The 18,533-nt window shown below is 34.0% G+C and overlaps 1 protein-coding gene across 1 annotated transcript in view; it reads left to right on the forward strand.

Annotated features, from left to right (window-relative positions):
* ap1m1 (adaptor related protein complex 1 subunit mu 1) overlaps positions 1-454 on the forward strand; it is a 44,793-nt gene extending 44,339 nt beyond the window's left edge. Inside the window, exon 14 of the mRNA XM_016571110.1 lies at positions 444-454. The gene's annotated coding sequence lies outside the window, so the exon portion shown is untranslated. The remainder of the gene's footprint in view (positions 1-443) is intronic.
* The last annotated feature ends 18,079 nt before the right edge of the window (positions 455-18,533 follow it).

The raw sequence follows: 18,533 nt of genomic DNA on the forward strand, positions 1-18,533 counted from the left end.
AAACTTCTTATATATATATATATATAAATTTACAGAACTCAAACTGTCAATTAAAAAAAATTCCAAAGAAATACCATAATATTCTTCAAAGTGTTTTTGAAGTTTGTAATGATAGCATCCATATAATACTATGGTATACATCAAAATACCTGCTTTATCCCTGATCACTGATGTGAATCTGCAACACCTTCATCTCCTCATTAGGATGCCAGTGTGTGTGTGTGTGTGTGTGTGTGTGATTATCATCCCCTCAGGCCGTGTTTCACCTGCTTTGATCCTGTAGATGTGATGTTATCTGGACCCCCGCTGGCTCTGTTAGAGTCTCAGATGATCCAGATGATTATCTGTCATCAGGAGCTGTGAGACTCTGAAGACCCCCGGAGCTCCTGCACTCAGTGTCTGTCTGAGGAGTCAAAGGCCTGAGGAGACACAAGCTTCACAAGCGCCTCTCGCTCTCCACTCACGTCTGCATGGGCAGAAAGAGAGAGAACCTTTAATAAAATGTGTAAAAGTTAAAGCTTTATTCTTTTATTTTAGAAATCTTTTTTTTTTTTTTCAAATCAAATCTTACTGCAAGGAATCTGTCAACCAGTGGAACATAATTTAATTTGTAAATCATAAGTGTATTTATAAATAAATGCAAAATATATGTATTTACACAGAAATAAACCTATTTATGAATGCATTCATAAATCATATATTTATTTATAAATTAATGTTTTCCTAAAAATAATTTCTAAATTAATTTTAAATAAATGTATATGTATCAGTGTTATTTTCATGTAACTGAGATGCTATTACAATTTTTATGAATTGTATTTTTTATTTTTATATTTTTTAGTTTTCATCTTAATTTTAGGTAAAGTTTTAGTTTTTTTGTTGTTTTTGTCATTTTTATAGGTTTTTGTTTTTTTGTATTTTTTTGTGTATATATATATATATATATATATATATTCAGGCAAAAAAAAAAATTAACTTAAATGATTTTAGCAAATGGCTGCAATATAACAAAGAGTGAAAAATTTAAGGGGGTCTGAATACTTTCCGTACCCACTGTATATATATATATTCAGGCAACTACCTTGAAAAAAACCCGAAAAACAACAATAATAATAATAATAAAAAAACTAAAAACATATAATACTTAATTTAATTTTTGTATTGTATACAGCTATGCTTTGACAAAACATGTAGTTTTTGTCATTTCTTACTTAAATTAAACTGAAATTAAATGAATGAAAGAGTAAGAGAGACAGAGAGAGAGACAGAGAGAGAGAAATGCGAGAGAAACACTCGCATTTCCCAGATGCGAGTGTTTCATGGCCAAACCACACTCTCCACTCTCTGCTGACCTTCATGGTCAAAGCATTTCGCTCCTGAGCCTCTATTAGATTTATTTACCTGTGTATCCCGTGCCAAAAATATCAGGCACATTTGGGGTCGTACAGGATGAAGATCATTTAAACTTACACTATTACAGTTTGACCCTCACATTGTACATTTTATTCAGTTTCAAAGCTTCAGAAAAGCGAAGACACATTATATTCTGAGCAGGTGTAAGCACTTTTCCCCAGCCAAATCTGTGCTGTCGGGAATTTATTTAGCAAACCATGATCTCTCTGTGCATTATACGTTTTTATTATTTTTTTTTTTTTGGCAAATCAAACCTTGCTGCAAGGTATGTGTCAACCAATGGGCTTTAATTTAATTTATAAATTATAAGTATATTTATAAAATAAATGCATAAATTATACATTTATAAATGAAAATACATTATAAATTAATTTAAAACTAAATTTATAAATTGCTATTTAATTTGACTTTGTATTATTATTATTACTATTATTGATAAATTATTTTCAAAACTCATTCAGTAGTGATTATAAATAAACATATTTATTTATAAATAGATTAATAAATTATACATTTATTTATTTATTTAAAAAATATTTTAAAATAAATGAATTGTAATTTAATTTTTATATTATTATTATTTATATTAAATATTACTGTTAAATATGACCTACCATAGCTGTTTGAAACTCATTCAGTGGTGTTTTTAATTAAATAAACTTATTTATAAATAGATTAATAAATTAGTTTATTAATTAAAAATAATGTATACATTAATTTAAAAATGATTGTACAAATTGCAATTAAATTTGAATTGTAATATTATTATTTATTCGCACAAAATTATTATTAGTATTATTGTTGTTATTTATATGCACAATATTATTTTAATATTACCTACTTTATTTATCTGTCTGTTTAAAACTCATTCAGTGGTGATTGTGACTTTCACTTCTCAGAGACAGCAAAAAAGAAAAGCTTTGCACTTTTCTCCCCATCATATCCTGTCCAGAATGGCTCTCAAATCCACCCAGACTGTCCGTCGCATGGCTTTGCGTTAACATGTCTGACTCGCTAAGCATTTCTGCAGGGCGAGTTTAACCTCAACGCTTAAACCGTCTCGTTTTCGGGCACGACGGAAACATCTTCCAGCATTTTATGAGACGGAAAAATAATAACAACTGCAACATTCCTGCAGGGCTGTAATTTTCTTCCGGCGGGCAAAAGCTGTGTGTTATGGTCTGGGTCAGGGAACACATCACAACCCGTCATCAGGGCCGGTTCTGGGCCCACATCTACCCCGCGTGGTCAGCCACTTCACAGGAGCCAGTCAGCACCAGCGGGAAGACCGGGATCTTCACACAAACACAGCCAATCAGCGGAGAGAGTCCCGCATTACTGTACATTTGCCCCCTAACCACCATTCTCTCTAAATAAAGCACATATTCCTTTTAAATTACAGTATACAGACCCACCCCTCCCTACAATTAACATGATTTAGATGCTGATAGACGTCCTAAACAATCGTGAGCGAAACCCACTGCAGGATTTGTACAATTTGAGTTGAATTACTGAAATAAATGAACTTTTCCACGACATTCTAATTTATTGAGAGGCACCTGTATTCCTTTTAAATTACAGCATACAGACCCACCCCTCCCTACAATTAACATGATTTAGACACTGATGGACGTCCTAAACAATAGTGAGCGAAAGCCACTACAGGATACCGACCGGAGGGGTTTGTGAAGAAACACTGGCTGATCTCAAAGCACAAGCCCAGTGAGAACTAGGTTAACTGACGCTTAAGTCACTATGTGAAGAATGCTTCGAAAAACAAGAAAAACAAGCTGCTATTCTGATATAACCACCAGAACTAACGTTTATGGCACTCTTATGCAAATGTATTTCTTTTTTGTTTAATTTCTAGGTAAAAAGTAGCTCATATCATACTTCCCCAGTTGATTACTTGCATTAAGAATTGCTCAAATGTTTTGTATTAACATTAGTTAATGCATTAACTAACAATGAGCAATACATTTGTTACAGTATGTATTGATTTTTGTTAACATTAAATGCAACTGTTCATTGTTAGTTCATGTTGCTCAGACGTGCTCACAACTTTTAATAATGTATTAGTAAATGTTGAAATTAACATTAACTAAGATTAATAAATGCTTTAGAAGTATTTTTCATTGTCAATGTTGACAAATGGAACATTATTGTACCATTTTATCTAATTATTATATATGCACTAATTTGCATACATTTCCAGAACAGAAATTTGAACATTGGATAACGCCAGGTTCAAAATTCTTGTTAATATTGTTAACATATTACAAGTTTTTACAGAGAGGATTTTTATCACTTTATAAATAAAATAAAAAAATACTGTTAACATCCAGAAAAGACAATCAATTGTTTTGTATTACAAGTTTTCTGAAATGTTATGTTTAAATATGCAATTGAGACACTGTCAAAGTAAATATACACCAAGTATAATACATTTCCAGAAAATGTACATGAACATTGGATAAAGCCAGAATGAAAATTCTTGTTTGAATTTGTTGACATATTAGAGTAAATGTTTTTACAGAAGGGATTTTGGATATTTCTTTTTATCACTCCATAAATCATAAAATACTGTAAACAGCCAAAAAAATTTACATTTTCACCAAGTTTTAGGAATAACCTCCATAGCACAGAAACTGCACTTGTTAAAATTACAAATGACTTGCTTCTTGCGTCAGACCAAGGCTGCATCTCTTTGCTAGTTTTACTTGATCTTAGTGCTGCGTTCGACACTATAGATCATGACATACTCATAGATCGGTTACAAAACTATACAGGTATTCAAGGGCAGGCTTTAAGATGGTTTAGATCCTACCAGTCCGATCACTACCACCTTGTTCATTTAAATGGGGAGTCATCTCAATTATCACCAGCAAAATATGGAGTGCCACAAGGATCTGTCCTAGGTCCTCTGCTATTTTCGATATACATGTTGCCACTTGGTAATATTATTAGAAAATACGGGATTAGCTTCCACTGTTATGCAGATGATACTCAACTATATATCTCAACAAGACCAGATGAAACTTCTAAATTATCTAAGCTAACAGAATGTGTTAAAAATGTATTTGTTTCTCTGTTTCTGCGTAACTAGGAATTACACAAGCTTCAGTCTGGATCCAGCCCTTACAAAGACCTGAGATGACCGAACACCTGAGAAAAGATGATGCAAACCCTTCAGAGGACCTCAGATGATGCCAACCCTGAAACAACATAAACTACCAAATTTACAAATTAAACTACAAATTTTGCTACACATAATCATTGCTGTTAATAGTGTTCATCGTCTGTTTGATTACGTCATTAACTGAATTTTACCGTACATTTCTGCCATATGTACATCAATTTGACAGTCACCACTGACAAGCTACTAAATATATTGTTGAAACTTAATTTTCTGTAAAGCTGCTTTGCAACGATATGTATCGTGAAAAACGCTATACAAATAAACTTGAATTAAATTGTTATGATATGATTATGATTGTGAATGATATATAAGCAAACCCTTTAGTAAAAACATTCATAATATTGATAGGAATAAAACTGTTAAGTTGGGTGTATATAAGTGCTGCTGAAATGCAGATTAAAAACTCAGACTTTAAAGATATTCATTTTCATCACGTTTTTAGGAATAAAATGATATAGAAATCAATGTGAATGATATATGAACAAACGCATCAGTAAAAACCTCCAGAATATAGATAGGAATAAAACCATAAATTTTAGTGCATGTAAGTGCTTCTGAAGTGGAGATAAAAACTAATTTTGAGAAAATTATATTTTAAAGGGGTCATATGATGTCCATTTTCCACAAGTTGATATGATTCTTTAGGGTCTTAATGAAAAGCCTGTAACATAGTTTGGTTAAAATTTCTCAATGGTAGTCTAAAAAACACCTTTTTTTTACCCTGTCAAAAACAGCTCTTTTCAGATCAAGCCGTTTTTGTAGCATTTCCCTTTAAAGCATGTAGCATCCTATGACCCCTTTAAGATATGCATTGTAATTGAAATCTACATACGCAATTAGATAAAGTGCAATAAAATAAACACCTAAATGTGAATTTTGGATGCTGTTTTACCACTAGTATGAAACACACTATCTTGATGTCAAATAGCCCAAATTTTTTGTTTGTTTGTTTTTACAGTTTTTTCTTCTATTTTGCCTGTAATGACTTGCCTTAATGCACTGATGTTTTATTTTTTGTCATTATTTTACTGTTAATATCACTTGTTTACTTCATTCCCACTACTTAATTTATTCTTTTTTTTACATTGCTCTTTTATTAATTTACTTGCTTTTATGTTTATGTTACAGTTCTACTGTATTTTCTTTTTCTATTTTATATTGTACATTTGTATTATTCTTTAAGCTGCTAAATTTACCAACAAAAATATACAAAAAACAAAATGTGACTAGGCAAAACTGAGCAGTTTGAGCCATTGTTGAGATATTTTCTGAAGCTCTAGAATGGACATGTGCAAACAGAGGAACATCTGAGAAGTTAAAGTTTACAATCTCATTGCAACTGAAAGGGGGACAATGTCTTGTATAAACAGGCTAAATACACACTGGAAAAGGAGATCAGAGTGGCAAAGAGGAATTATTCTGAAAAAATAAGGATTCAATTCTCTTCCAGTGACTCAGCATCAGTGTGGAAAAGTCTGAAAGAAATCACCAGCTACAAGACACCATCCCCCAGCACTGTGGAGAATCAACAACTGGCAGACGATCTAAACGAGTTCTACTGCAGGTTTGAAAAAACACCCCACACCCGCCCTGAACACCTCTCCACACAACCATTCACACCTCCAGCAACCCCCCTCTCCCCCACACCTGCAATTCAGATCAGCGAAGACAAGGTGCGCCAGGTCTTCCGGAAGCAGAAAAGGAAAAAAGCACCAGGCCCAGACTGTGTTACACCAGTCTTTCCTTATTTTACTTGTTCTATTTGTTATTTATTTTTATTTTTTTATTATCTGTGTTTATTTTTTGTTCTGTCACTGTCATTCTGTTACACTGTGGAAGCTTCTGTCACGAAAACAAATTCCTCGTATGTGTAAACATACCTGGCAATAAAGTTCATTCTGATTCTGAAATGTACAAGAGACTTTATTTGTGAGTTTGATCCAAACCTGTCCGTTGGCACTGCAATAACAAACACAGATTCATCCAAACAAGCTCCTACCGAAGTGTGACGCTCATCAGAGCGAATGAAGGAATGCAGAATCCCTTGTTTTCATCTAAAGACAAGAAACGCACATGGACGACAGCAGTCAGTGTTGACAGATGGCACTCATTCATTAGCATGTGATAGACATACCTGACAACACTGAAAGGCGAAAACATGGCATCTGATCGTGGGAAAGCTCAACGATAATGAGAGAAAGTGTGATGAGAATCTCTTCAGCAATGTCAGGAAGGCAGCAGTGATTCACCTGTTCAAACACACACTTATCATCCACAGACATCGCTCAAGTCATGAGGGATATTTTTAGCAGTAATGAGATCCCAAACACAAACTTTACAGCTCATTGTGTGTTCAAATCTGTGCTTGTAACCATAGAAATAACAGCACTATTATAATAGTACAAACAGAGATTACAACTCTCATTCACCTAAAACACACGATGAATGGTGCGTCTTTGCCCTTTTGTGCATGGATTAGATTTAAAGTGTGTTATGCTAACTTTGGTTATTTAATTTAAATCAAATAGTCATAAACTACTAATCATTTAGACACTTAAATCACACTGAATATCAATGCATTAGATTAAAATCTATTAAAGCAAGTGGCATTTATTGTCATCTGCTAAAAATCACCAAAACACCAGCAGATTAACTGCAAAAAAAATATTTTCTTACCTAGAATTTTTGTCTTGTTTTCAGAACAAATATCTAAACATTCTTAAATCAAGATGCATTTACTTGAGAATCAAAATTACTAAAGATATTAAGTCTTGTTTTTATAAAAAATTAAGCAAGTATATGCTTAAAACAAGGGTCAAAGAAATAAACTTAATTCAAAGAGAAAACAAGAAAATGTTCTTACTCCAAAAGCAGATATTTTTCTTGTTTTCAGCAAAAACTGACTTAATTTTTTGGCATCTCAAGCATATATATCTTGATTCAAGAATGTTTAAATATTAGTATTGGAAAACAAACCAAAAGAACTAACTAACTAACTAAATATATATATATATATATATATATATGACCCTGGACCACAAAACCAGTCATAAGGGTCAATTAAGCTAAGATAAATAAGCTTTCCATTGATGTATGGTTTGTTAGGATAGGACAATATTTGTTCGAGATACAACTATTTGAAAATCTGGAATCTGAGGGTGCAAAAACATATTGGAGAAAATCGCCTTTAAAGTTCTTTGCAATGCATATTACTAATCAAAAATTAAGTTTTAATATATTTACAGATGGAAATTTACAAAATATCTTCATGGAACATGATCTTTACTTAATATCCTAATGATTTTTGGCATAAAAGAAAAATCAATAATTTTGACCCATACAATATATTTTTGGCTATTGCTACAAATATACCCCAGCGACTTAAGACTGGTTATATGGTATATATATTTGCAGTGAATGAGCTGGTGTTTGGATGATTTTTAGTGGATGACAATAAATGATAGTTGTTTTGATATTTTTTTTTTACATTCAGGCATTTTAAGTGTGTCTAAAATGTTTAAATGATTCGTAATTTATGTCTACAACTGTCAAAAATACTGAGAAGGAAAGTGTTCAAAGACATTAAGTTTTCAAAAAGGTGATATTAGTGCAAAGAAAAGATCCTGCAGCATTTGAGAAATGCAGACACTTGATCTGATGAATCACGTTCACATATTTGTTGGTCCACTTTGTGTATGTGAATGCGAGAGGTACATTTATAGTGTTTATGGTCTAATGTAAAACACACGTGTGACGCATGCTGTGGCCGACTGACCATCTGACTCTCACTCATTTAGCTGGGTTTCTCTGTCATAAAGTTCTTACCAAGCCTAGCTGCTGTTTATCAGATGCTCTGCTTTTATAACAGCGAGCATGTCAGTGCTGATACTGCAGTGTTTTTTAATCAGATCATGCTGTGCATCCAGGTTTTACTACTTCACGTTCACACGGTCAGAACCAGCTGTGACTGTGCAACAAGTCCGTCTTGTTTTTCAAAAGAGTTAATTACGTGTTTGCTTATTTCAGAGAGTCTACTTTATTCTCCATAAATGCTGGAGCTCATGCCAGAGTACACCGAGCGCGCACTAAACACGCTTTTAACTCGGAACTGCGGTCGCGTGGCATTGCACTTGATGACGTAGTCTTGGTTAGTTCACATTTGTGAGGGTGACCGTCAAACACTTGATGAGGTGAATTAGCATGCACAGAGCCAATGCCTTAAAGACATATATCCCTGATACACACATAGAGAGATTATATTAATTACAACACACTAATTATGCTGTTGTTATTTAATTGCATGTCAATCAGAAAGAACGTGTATCTCATTCTTCTTAATAGCAGTACTGTTATTAAACTAAAACTATTAAAAATTGTTAACTGAAATAAATCTGAAATATAAATATAAATATTCTGTGAAAAACATGAAAATTAGAAATGCTACTTTGGCAGCTAACTGAAATTCTAAAATTCATTCATTAATAATTTAAAAAATAAACTTAAAATAACAATAAAAAGTAATAAAATTACTCAAACTAAAACTGAAATAAAGATTAATTCTTAAAAAATACAAAATAATAAAAATAATAATAAAAATGACAGAAAATAAAAATTAAAACTTGCACTAAAATTAAAATAGAAAATATAAAAGTTCATTCAAAATACTAATAAATACTATAAAAGTATATAACTATTACTAAAATAACACTGCATATGATCAAGTCCAAAATCCCATGGTACATAAAAAAAAAAAAAAAATCATGGTATTACCATAGCAACATGTACAAAATACCACAATAAATGGCCAAAAATAAAGTGCAAAACATGGTATTACAATGGAACCATGTACAAAATACCATGGTATATTATTTTTTTTAAATGACTTTACCAGGGTACCATACATAAAGTACCATGGTAAATGTCCAAAAACATAGCATTACCATGGAACCATGTACATCAGTGTAGTCACCCTCATATGACGACTCAACTACCTGTTTTTGTGACTCAGTGAGTGTGTAGAGTCACACATCCATCAGTCCTCATCACCTCAGGACAATCTGGGATGATCAAGGAATCTATTAGGAATTTGTAATATAAACATGGGATAACAACCATGCATCAGATCACAGATTAAGTGCTGATTCACCTCAGAGTGCACGCAAACACACACGCATTCACTTATCAGCCACTGAGTCACTTAATAATGATAATCTACTAACAGGACTGAGATATAGAGATCTTGCTTCTAAGCTTATAATACTATCAAATAAATATGTATCCTTGTAAATATATACCACAGTATATAAACTTGTAGTAAATACATTTTTAAGTTAAATAAAATAAATGTAAGTATTAAAATGACTAAAACAGACATTAAATTAATGTAAAAAAAAAAACATACGCACATTCAAAACGAATATTTAACATTTATATTATAAATATTTAAAAACTAATAAAAATGACAAAAACACATAAAATACCAAAACATAAATAAAATTAAAATTAAAACAGAAAATATAAAAATACAAATTAATTCAAAATATTACTAAACAATATAATATTATATAAATACTACTAAGTACTAAAATAACACTGCATATTATCAAGTCCAAAATAAAAATTGTATTATTATAACAACATGTACAAAATCCCATGGTAAATGAACAAAAAAACATGCAAAAATATCATGTTATATACATTTGTAATGACTCATTAGCATGCATTTGTCTCAAACAATGTCAAAGTTTTCCGTGGAAACAAAAGTGTTTGGAATAAAGAAACTTCTATCCATCTCAGCTGACTTAAGATGACATGCATGAACAAAAGAGACACATTCGCATATCTGAAACAATGGTTCCGTACTGCAGCTCTGTGTGTCTGCAGGCCCTCGACACACGTGAGTCTCCGAGTGAGTAAGAGACGAGTTGCAAGTCACAGCAGGATCTGCGCACCGGCCGCGGTGCCCTGCGTCTCACCAGCATTAAGCTCCTGTTACCAGCAACCGACCTGTTTCATCAAAACAGAAACCAGCATGTGTGAGAAATAGATTAGTTTCTGCGCATTTATCGCATATGCATGCGCTCACACACACACACACACACTCGTGTATGCATTCATAGCGATGACATATCACTATGTTCATGTCTCGATGTTGATAGATCATTTATTTGACTTTCTCAAACAGCTATGTTAGACATAGTTCTCTGGTGAAACTGTGTAGATGACGAGGCCTGTCTCTTCATTGAAAAGCAAGAGGAATTTCACTCTCATTTTCTGCAAAGCGTCTTTTATAATGCGCACTGTCACATCTCTAAATTTATAGCACAAGACTATGATCTCTATAAACACATGCATACAGATTGATGTCGCTCAAAGCTGAAGAAATGGAAATAGCTCATCCTGTTCACAGACAGCAAATATATCCATTGAATATGTAAACGCAGAGGTGAGCACTTGGCAAATGCATTGCATTTAAAGGAATTAAACTGAAAATGTCCTCGCCCTCAGGCGATCCAAGATTAGGATGAGTTTGTTTCTTCATCAGATTTGGAGAAATGTAGCATTGCATCACTTGCTCAGCAATGAATGCTCTGCAGTGAATGGGTGCCGTCAGAATGAGAGTCCAAACAGCTGATAAAAACATCACAATAATCCACAAGTAATCCACACCACTCCAGTCCATCAGTTAATGTCTTGGGAAGCAGAAATCTGTGTGTTGGTATGAAACAAATCCATTAAGACGTTTTTAACTTCAAACCTTTGCTTCTGGTCAAAACATAATCAATAATACGGCTTCTTCTAGTAACAAAGTCCATCCCCTGTTGTCTCTCACATCAAAATCCAGCCACATATTTGTTTAGACAGTTTTGGCTTGTAAACGGTGCTTGATCTGTGCAGATTTCTCTCCTGATTCAGACCAGACCACTTTTTCACTGGAAGATTATGGACAGAAAACTCTTACGTTTCTTCCAATCATGCAGCTTTTGTCTTCTCCAGACGTTAACTGATGGACTGGAGTGGTGTGGATTGCTTGTGGATTATTGTAATGTTTTTATCAGCTGTTTGGACTCTCATTCTGACGGCACCCATTCACTGCAGAGGATCCATTGCTGAGACAGTGATGCAGTGACACATTTCTCCAAATCTGATGAAGAAACAAACTCATCTACATCTAGGATGGCCTTGGATTTCCTTTCTAGCTGAACTATTTCTTTAAGCAAGCAATGAATTGGTCAAGCATTTGTGTTTGCATCTGCATGTATGCGTAAAATACATGCATCTGTCTTAAAGTCTGTTATAGTGCCACATAGTGTTAATAGTGCCATATAGTTAATGGAAACTATAGTGCCAGTGGGTTATGCATTACAATCAAACACATTTTGGAATGAAATAGCATGCAAAATCAAGCTTGAGTCTGCTTTCATTTACTCCGAGTGTGTTTCAGGCTTGATTCTCCCAAGGCTACTTACTCAAATATCTAAAAATACATGTTTTCTGCGTAATTATACAGTGTGTGATGAGATGAAATGAGCATGGCTTTTGTGATGAGTGTGAGTGTGTGTTTGTGTTTTGAGGGGAGGAAAGTGATCAAATTTGTGGCATCTTATGATTAAAACATGATGGTCCGTCGGGCTGCACTTGTTATTGTACGTGGAGGCCTAAATATAAAGAGCTAAAATAGAAAAAGGCTTTAAGAAAACAATGAGCAGAAATGCTCAGATCTTTTTCTTTTTGCATGCACATTTTCATGTATTTGACAACAGATCTCTAAAGAGACAGCCAGAAAACAACCTCAGCTGTTTCAAAGCCACAGATTCGTTCAGATCTCAGGAAACGTATTGGAGTTCTCAGATGTGTCTTCTTAAATTCATTAGACTTGATTGCAATACTCACAGTTCAAACGTGAAAAAGTAAGATTACTGGGGTCTTTTTATTAGAAGAAACATCTGAGAAGCAGAAAAAAAATCTCCATTTAATCTCACTGATTTACATGAGAAACAAGTAAGGTGTTAAACAGATCTTACTTGCGGTTCTTCTTTCCAATCTGATGTATTTGGTCAAAATCATCAGCATCCCTGTTAAAAAAAAAAAGAGTAAATTAATGTGATTCACTAATTAAAGTTGCAAGATACGTCTATATATTATATATTAAACACACTGTAATTAGTTGCAAACATGCCCTAAAAAGTTAAAAGTTTGAGAGCACTAAAATCTTCAGAGGCTTTTCGACTATTCAAGAGCTTAAACTAAAACAATATTTATAGAAGTTCAATGGCTTCTCAAAAATGTCAAAAATGTAACATTCAATATGTTAGAAACACATCAGCTGTGTGTGTGAGCAGGGGTCTTGAATTTTGCGATGCCATTAACGGAGTTATTTTCTTGAAGTGGTGTGTGTGCGCTGTGTAAATGGGGAAGTGGGGGGCGGTCTGCCGTATGTTATGAACAGAATGAGCTCATTCAGAGCTCGTCGTGCACTCAATAGTGCCGTTTGTCCCCTGTAGAGTAAACACCGGCACTGGAATCCCTCTAATGTGGTATTTCAGTAGTAGAACGCAATAGTTCATCACCGTGTCCTGCTCTGAAAAGCCAAACAGCCCTAAAGGTCTCCAACAGAACTGCACTGTTGTAGGCTCGTGTGTGAAAAAGAGACTGAAAAGGGTGTGTGTGCGCTGTGTAAATGGGGAATGGGGGGGGGTGGTCTGCCGTATGTTATGAACAGAATGAGCTCATTCAGAGCTCGTCGTGCACTCAATAGTGCCGTTTGTCCCCTGTAGAGTAAACACCGGCACTGGAATCCCTCTAATGTGGTATTTCAGTAGTAGAACGCAATAGTTCATCACCGTGTCCTGCTCTGAAAAGCCAAACAGCCCTAAAGGTCTCCAACAGAACTGCACTGTTGTAGGCTCGTGTGTGAAAAAGAGACTGAAAAGGCTTTTGTAGCTGTCAAAGATTGCAAGGGAAATGGTTGAGCAGGGGGGAAACTATGAGGGAAATGACAAGAGGGAAACAAACACTGGATGCACACATGAATGTACACAACTCCTTCAACTTATACAGCAAAAAAGACACTTTTCATATTTACATATTAACATCATATTAACATTAAGCTGTATATATACATACAGTTTTAGTATTTGTATGTATTTATTTATTTTAATTTTTTAATAGTTCTTAAATTTGCAAAAAAAGACTGTTCCAGAAATGTAAACAAAAGACAAAAAGAAAATATTGTGTTGCTGATTTCTTATGTTGAAGAAGACTTGTTTGCAAATTGAGGCACTAACCAACCAACCAATAAATAAATAAACAAACAATTTTTAATTCTAGTGTTGTGGATTAAAAAACTAAAAAAAGGTAAACAGTAACATAAAAAAAAAAAATTTACATAATTTTACAATCACTGTAAAAAAAACTTTTTCGAAGCTGTAAAAAAAAAAAAACATTATTGGGGTACATTTTACAAGAAATTACTATTTCAGTCTTTCTACTTCAGAATTTCATCATAATTCAATGTGTTACTTTTTTTTCTTTGTAATTATTTGTAAACTTTACTAGCAATTTCATGGTTTAAATTGTTTCTACAGATTTTCACTACTGAAGTTGGGGACAAATTTGTAATAAAATTAAATGGACTTTTAATTATGTTCTGATTCATTTTTATTAATTCTAATTAGGTTCTGATTAATTTTTTTAATTGCAAAACGGTCTTCTCTTAGGTTAGTCTTTAGTCATTATAATTAGCTTCACAAAAAAACAGTAGAAGTCTACGATCTGTCCTAATTTAGAGCTGTGTGTGTGTGTGTGTGTGAAGAGGGCACTGAGGTTAGATGTTATCTAGTCTCTCTTCAGCTTCTGTGTTTAAGTGTAAGTATAGAGTTGAATCGCACTCACACACTCTTCACACCTTTGAAGTGGATCACAGATCAAGAGACGTCTCTTAATGGCCCTCAGAGTGTGAATCTGCATCACACACAGGCTACAGCAGGGCGAGAATGAGCCGCTTGCTTCTGAAAGACACACACTCCATTTACTTACGGAAATGACTGAGAGTTACTGCAGACAATGAACATAATCACACGACCATCACACGTGCTGTTATAATTCACACGTCAACAATATAAAAACACAATCCTCACATGTAGGACAAAAAACAACCTTCATTCACTAACTTATTTACTCAAGACATAAATGGGATTATATTAGTCAGTCTCCTAATGTTGCTCCTCAGAAAAAACACCACAATAATCTTACATTTGTTTCCTCTAGAGCAGGGGTCTTCAACTAAAATAGCTTCTTATAAAACCCTCCTTATCAGCCGAGGTCCAGACAATTATATACCTAAACACATTAATTAATGTTTTTTGCCAGACAAAGGTATCTGCAGGATATTAAAGCTCAAATTTAAGACCTTTTTAAGACCTGCACAAATGAATGAATTAAAATCACTGTAAAAAGCATGATTTACACAAAATTACACAAAACAGGTTTTCACAAAAACAAAAAGTTTAATAAAATGATAAGCTTCACATTTCAGACTTTAAAACATTTTTTAAGAAAATGGCGGCAAACATATCAATTACTAGATTAATTTAAACAATTATTATCAATCAATTACTATATTAACTAAATAACATATAAATATGTTACTTAATTGTTAAAATTTTTATAATACATTATCTTCTTAATGATCCACCAGTTCACATCTACAACTCTGCGTGTTTGCAGTGTTAAAACATGGGTTGATTTTCGCATTGGTCTGAACAAAACCAGCAGACGGGCTGATTGAAAATGCACATTCATTCTCTGCCAGTAGGTGGCGCTTTTGGAACGGCAGAAATACAGCGGCTTCCCCAGTACTCAAAGCAGCACAGCAGCTGATTTTGAAACATGCACCACTCATATTTATTCAATGAAATCACAGCCTTTTAAAGTTTAATCGTCACATTAAGCCGTATCGCAATTCTTGTCTTTCCGTCCCCAAATTTAAGACCTCCTGAAATCATAATTAAGACTTTATTGTACCATTTAAGACTTTTTATGCCCTTAAATTTGATACAACTAAATTTAAGAGTTTTTAAGGACCCGTCAACTTTCCTTATTTTTAGAGAATGCCATTGATTTTCACCAAAGTCCCTTTAAGGCAAGTCATTTCACTCGGCGGACATCTTTGAAATGCCTCTCGGGCATGCAAGTGCAGCTCCTATCTCTTTGAAAGGGGAAACATCAAATTCTCCAAAACTGTTCACCAAGCTTACGATTAAATTTCATATTTGAAATCACCAAAGAAATCTGACAACAACTGTCTCACTGTCTCAACAGTCCTAAGCGCACGTCTCGACACATTCACCGTTCTACAAAATAGCGTCTGGCATTTATTTATTTCATTTTTTCAAAAGGCTTCACGGTCCGGAGTCCCGACCCCTACTCTAGAGCTTCAGAAGAGATGACAAATGTTTCAAATTGTGCTCAGATTTGCCAAGATGCAAATCAAAAGTTGGTGCTCATATTCACTTTATACATCTATTATCTTGCTGTATGAACTATTGACGTATCTTTTATTTCTCCTGAAGAACTGTAGGAGAAACTGAGACATCTGAGAAATCTCAAGAGCTACAAAAGAGCAACCTCTGAGCTTTAAAATGCTCCTCATTAAGCCGTATCGCAATTCTTGTCTTTCCGTCCCCAAATTTAAGACCTCCTGAAATCATAATTAAGACTTTATTGTACCATTTAAGACTTTTTATGCCCTTAAATTTGATACAACTAAATTTAAGAGTTTTTAAGGACCTGTCAACTTTCCTTATTTTTAGAGAATGCCATTGTTTTTCACCAAAGTCCCTTTAAGGCAAGTCATTTCACTCGGCGGACATCTTTGAAATGCCTCTCGGCATGCAAGTGCAGCTCCTATCTCTTTGAAAGGGGAAACATCAAATTCTCCAAAACTGTTCACCAAGCTTACGATTAAATTTCATATTTGAAATCACCAAAGAAATCTGACAACAACTGTCTCACTGTCTCAACAGTCCTAAGCGCACGTCTCGACACATTCACCGTTCTACAAAATAGCGTCTGGCATTTATTTATTTCATTTTTTCAAAAGGCTTCACGGTCCGGAGTCCCGACCCCTACTCTAGAGCTTCAGAAGAGATGACAAATGTTTCAAATTGTGCTCAGATTTGCCAAGATGCAAATCAAAAGTCGGTGCTCATATTCACTTTATACATCTATTGTCTTGCTGTATGAACTATTGACGTATCTTTTATTTCTCCTGAAGAACTGTAGGAGAAACTGAGACATCTGAGAAATCTCAAGAGCTACAAAAGAGCAACCTCTGAGCTTTAAAATTCTCCTTTGGGCACAAACGTTCATGCTTGGAAGACAATGGCAATCTCTTTAGTTACACAGCTGGTTATGTAACGCACTGGTAATTAGTAGAGGTGTTTTGTCTCAACACGCATGGCCAGATGAAACCAAACGCTCTTATAGTAATTACGTGAATCTTCAGTGATTGCTCAGGGATTTTCTGTCACGCCGTTCCTAAATCACATCCTCTGAAACATCTCCAGGGCTTCAAACACACCATTATAATCTGCTGACAGCGCTTATAGAAAGGGCTTCATTTACACACTATTTCTGTCTTTTAAGTCAGTTTGGGACAATTTAGCTTTCAAAAAGTCTTTTTCACATCGCATTTATTCATTTAGCAGACACTTTTATCCAAAGTGACTTACACATAAAAAACTTTTATCATAAAGTAGCCAACACATACCACAAAACCAAATTTTAACACTAAAGTTTTTCTTAAAAAAAAACAATAAAACAATAAATAGTTGAGAATCAACAGTAGGGTCTCTAAATACCAAACATCTGCTCAGTAAAAAAAAAAAAAAATGAATTAATTAATGAATCTTTTGGACTTTTAGATAAAAGTGTCTGCTAAATGAATACACTTTAAAGAAAAAAAAGTTATATAAAAGTGGCTGATAAATAAAATGCAATGTAAAATGTAAATAAAAATGACTAAACAACCAACCATCCAATCAAACAAATACATAAAAGTTATTTTGAACAAATGAATGAGTTAATGAATAAGTAAGAAAGTAAGTAAATAAATAGTCTTTTGGACTTTTGGATAAAAGTGTCTGCTAAATAAATAAATATAAATAAATAACTAAACCAACCATCCAAAGAAACAAATAAATAAAAGTTCTTTTGGATGAATGGATGGATGGACGGACAGCCAGAGAGATAAATAAATAAATGCATTGCAAATAAACTCTACACTGTAAATAAATAAATAAAAAGTTATTTTGTATCCACCTTCAACACATTTTTCAACGCGGGAGTAAGCCACTGTCTGTGAATGTGTGAGACTTACGGTTCATAACCGCTGTAGTAATTAAATAACAAAACAAACAAACAATAAATCAATAAATAAAATGTTTTTCACTGTTTATTGAAGTGAATCCACGTGCAACTGTGGATAGAAGTCTTTTGTATTCATATGTGTGTGTTTTGTGTAAATATACATATTATATATTATATAGATTTGGTTTATATAGTTCATCCTATCTAGTTCACACTGGTGTCGAGTGTCATAAAGAGAAGCTATATCACACTATATGCTGGTGAAGAGGTCAGTGTCCTGAGCTTTAGAAGTGTTTGTGTGGGGAAATCGAACACCTGGAGGAAGCCCTCGTCCCGACGTCACAGGTGCGAGGCTTTTGTAAGCGTTTAGATATGATTACTGCAGCTAAATAAAGGAGACACATGGATGACCATTTCAACAACTAACTGATCTCCCATGCGTCCCTTGAGTCTGGTGTAAAAACTGTCTCTGTGTCTCTGGAGACGCAGCGTTCTGTACAGGATAATTTTCCCTCTGTCCTCATTCCCATGTAATATAATGCACAGCATC

The sequence above is a fragment of the Sinocyclocheilus rhinocerous genome, unplaced genomic scaffold (genome assembly GCF_001515625.1).
Source record: "Sinocyclocheilus rhinocerous isolate Xijiao unplaced genomic scaffold, SAMN03320098_v1.1 scaffold472, whole genome shotgun sequence".
Taxonomy (NCBI): Eukaryota; Metazoa; Chordata; class Actinopteri; order Cypriniformes; family Cyprinidae; genus Sinocyclocheilus; species Sinocyclocheilus rhinocerous.